Raw genomic sequence first — 4,746 nt, forward strand, 5'->3', positions numbered from 1 at the left:
TAGAACTCTCTACAACACTGCATTCTTAACCAAAAAGGTTCCATGCCATACCTACAATGAAATTTTGTGATTTACCAACACTCTATGCTTTAATACTCCATTTATGTACATTAAAATTGCAAAAATGATTTGATATAACAGTTTGTGGATGGACCTTTAACCTCCACGTTAAGCCTTCAGATCAGAATCTGCCCATGGATTTATGCCAGTTGATAATGATGAAAAGTGTAGATCTTATGAGAACAATTACAGAATGCCTTTTCTCTGGTTTACATCACCATTAGGGATATTTGAGGTTAACTTCATTTATATTGTCAACGTTGAACAATGGTTAATCAAATATTTGTGGTGGGCTTTACTAACTATGTGGTCACTGATAGTATGAAGTCAATGGGATCTTGAAACGACACAGTTAAAACGAAGACAGAAAATGGCAAAAAGAATAACAGCCAAAATGGAAAGCGTTTGTTTTGTATATTGGAATTGATCATAATTAAGGCCAGCATTTAAACTTCTAAACGGATAGTTCCAGACACTAAATTTGATCACGCAAGCAATGATGGTGAAATGATTGTTACTGGTCGAATTCTTGGCTATTGGAGTGAAATAAATATTCCATTTGGAACACCATTATGACTACTTTCAATTGCATTCAGAATTTATTTGTGATTTGAGCTCTCTTCGAAGTTTGTGACAGAATTAGGGTTTGTTGTATTAGACAAGTAAGTGGTCATTTTGTGTTTAAATATGTTTGAATTTAGTGATTGTAATTTCTATCGTAGCTTGAATTTACGAGAAAAACAAATAGAATCGAAGAAAATTGTAAATCTTTAATAAGTCTTTATAATTGCACAATATGAGCCAATCAACTGGTCAACCATCCATTTTGAAGAGGGAGCTTGATGAATATCCATTAATTTTATCCCATGTATCATTGAAGAAACCTACAAATGTGTGTGGTTTGAGATGCTTGATAGACAAATTGATTGATAATTTTCGAGGGTGTAGAGATGCCCACATACCATTTATTGGTTGGTCTTTATTCGAGCACTAGTATAAGAAGTGGCAGACTCATTTTGACCTTTGCAATGTATTGATTATATATTTGGAAAAAGCTTGTGGTGCCAAATGTGTTTGTGGATGTAAACTTTGTCAGGGTTGCTGCCAAAATATATCAAGTACAATCAAGAAAAGTGTTAGCAGGGAATGGTGTTAAGATGATTAGTTTCTCAAAGCAATTCATTTCAAATGTATTTTGTCTATATCCAGCAACTAGTAAGGTCATTAATTTTGATGCCTTCAAAGAGAAGTATCAAATGTACAAAATTGTATATATATTTGTGTCCATCCCAAGGCATAGGATAAAGGGTAGAACAAAAGGTGCATCAAAATTTCATAGAATGAAAAGGAACCCTTCAGACAAGAAAACTTTGAAGACTATTTCGTCAAGATTTATTATGCTTTGTATCGAGTGATGGACGAGAATGTAGAATTAAGAATGTTGATTCACCTCATGTATATGGCATTAGATATTCAAGATCTTATGGTGTTTGAATATGGGTAGAAGTACAAACCTGTGTCGCACTTTTACAAAGGAAAAAGCTAACACAACAATAATTGTTCAATTTAGTCACCATAAAAGTGTCATTTGCATTTTGAATTTAAAGATGATGTAAATTGATGAAATGTGTAAAAATTGTTGAATTTTAAGTCTACTATTTTTTGAAATTTTTTTGTCAATAATTTATATGTTTTTTTTAGCTTTAAAGTCCATTTTTTTATTGCTGAAAAACAGGGGGTTTGGTTCCCACCTCAAAAGTAAATGTAAATCAACTTTTTTTCTCTCATTTTGATATCAGTTATAGATCACATATTTACATAGTGCATGAAAAATAAAAATAAAAAAATTGATGTATATTTTCTTTGTAATAGCATTTGGAAGTCAAATACACCAGAATTTGACAGTTTTTGTCTCCCACCACAATTTGTCTATTCAATTTATGATAATCCAAAAAATAAAAATACCCTTTTGGAGAAGATTCTCTCTTCTAGTGAACTATAGTTTCTTCAATATTTTTTGAAGTGATTTGATTTTTTTTTGTTTTTGAAAGCAGACTCATATCGAACAAAAGAATACCTAGTTGTAGTATTTTTATTTTTTTATATATTAAATGTAATCAAAACATTAAAAAAATAATTTGAGTAGAATTGTGACTTCGATCTCTAAAAAGGGGTATTTTTAATCTTTTTAATAAGTTTAATTTACCTATTGAATTTTGTTGCTAAAGTGACAAGTTTGAGAAAATCGTCATTTTTGTTGATGTGGCTGCCACTTGGCATTCCACATAAGCCTTTCTGGCCAAAAACGTACCGGTCAGAACAATTCAAAAATAGATCTAGCCGGAACTGTGAGGGCCGACACGACCAAACGCTTGAACCACATATAAAAAAGAATTTTTTTTGCATTAAAAAAACCAAATCAATCAAGTGCGAAAATAATAAGAGTTATTTTTGCAAACAATGTTTTTTTTTCAAATAAAGTGGCATTTTGGAGCAAGTAGGAAGATTATAAAGGGGTGAATATTTCTAATTTTGTAAAGGAGCAAAGACTTTGATTTTTTTTCAGAAGGCGTCGATCCTTTCCAAGTATGTTATTTGAAATTATTTTTTCAATCATGCTTAATTTACAATATTAGATATTTTTTGGAAATTAAATATTTTTTAGATTAACCATATTCTTTAGTCACTACGATACAACGATAACCATTTCTTGGCCATATATCCAATACTATTTAGTACTGAAAATTATGTTATATTTTATTTCCTAATACTTGACTCAAATTCTCTATATATATTAGCTAAGTGATTTCAAGCAATTGATGTTATTAAATCACGTTCATATGTACATTGCATATAGTCAAACGCATCTAATTGAAGTATACTTAATTTCTTACTTTTTATCATTAATCCTAAATTTCTTGAACCTTATTTTTTCATTTTCTAAATTATAAAAATTGGACGTCAAGTCAAATGATCTAAATGGATGAAATTTACACATGTTAAGTTTAAGAATGCAAAATTATTTATACATTTCACTAATTACATTTTTTTTTGTTAAAAACCGATGAAAAGTTATTAGATATATAACCTTTTTAGTTCAAAGCACTAAATTTTGAAGATATGCATATTTGCATTTGTTGTTTTTAGGTTCAAAGCACAAAATTTTGAAGATCTAATTTTTTTTGCAATGGGGAATAAGAGGACTAGATCAAGGTTGTATGATCGTAAAAGGGACGATAAGATGAAAATTCATACAAAACGTAGTCAACAACAATTTGTTGTTGTTCAAGATCAACCCGATGGTGTTCAAGAAACATCTACTCAGGTACGAGATGAAAAGAAAAAATTCTGGTATGAAAAATTTGATGGAAATGGATGAAGATAGTCTTTACAATGAAATTCCATCTAAATATATGATACCTGAAAGCACATTAAAATTGCATTGTAAGAATTTGTGGGATGATTATTTTAAAAATAAGTCTATTGTTGGAAGAGCACAATTATTTGCTAAGTTATTTAGGAAAAGGGAAATGAAACCTGTTTTGGATTGTTGGTAATAAGAAAACTTATAGTGATACATTAGTAAAAGAAACTATAATTGAAAATTTACAAGAAGCATTGAATTGTATTGAGAACACAAGTCAAGGTGTTGATTTAAGTGTTGCACGTAGAGCATTGATGACTATGATTCCTAGTAAGGAATTGACTTGTAAAAAACAAGTTAATGCAATTTCTCAATTAATGAATGTATCTAGAAGAACTGTTCAAAGATACATTAGGAAGAGAAATATGTTGGATGAAAACATCGAAAAGAATTGGGTAAATAAATGTAGGGTTCCTAGAAAAGACAGAATTTCTGAAGATGTAAAAAGACAAGTCATTGATTATTGGACCAACCAATCTTGTGTTTATTCCAATAGAAAGGATACTATATAGATGATAGATGAAAATGGTAAAAAGGTTACACATCTCAAATATTTCTTAGATACAACACAAAGTGAATTGTTTGAAGCATTCAAGCAAGAATTTTCAGATATAAAGATTTGCCAAAGGATGTTTGAGAGATTTCATCCTTGCTTTGTATGCATAAATAAGGTACATGAAACTTGTTGTTGTCTAAATCATGTTGAATTTCATCTACACTTGCAATCATATAAGAAGTTCATGGCAACAATTAATCCAAATCTAGTCATTCCTACAAGTACAACACAATTTGTGAAGTCTGTTTTATGTGATAAATTAGAAGATTCCAATGAACTCAAAATACAATGTATAAAAGGTGAATGCAATAATTGTGGATTTTTGAGTAAGTTTGGGTTGCAAATGGATAGTTTTGATATTCATGCACTAGTTATGTAGAAGAGATTTGAATATGAGACATACCAAAGTAAGTCAAGAACTGAATCCAAAAACATTATGTTGAAAGAGAGTGAATTGCCCTACATTTAGTTTATAGATAGATTTCGTAATATGATATATCCACATATCCAACATTGTCATGGTGCAAGATGGCAGGCTAAACAGTTTCATGATTCAAAGAATTGTTTTCCACCAGGTTGTATTCTTTGAATTGTAGATTTCTCTAAGAACTATACATTTAGTCCTCACACGGAAATTCAAAGTCAATATAATCATTCTAATCAAGTTGCAATATTTGTACAAGTTTTCTATAGACATGCACAATTT

This window comes from Cryptomeria japonica, chromosome 1 (genome assembly GCF_030272615.1).
Source record: "Cryptomeria japonica chromosome 1, Sugi_1.0, whole genome shotgun sequence".
NCBI lineage: Eukaryota > Viridiplantae > Streptophyta > Pinopsida > Cupressales > Cupressaceae > Cryptomeria > Cryptomeria japonica.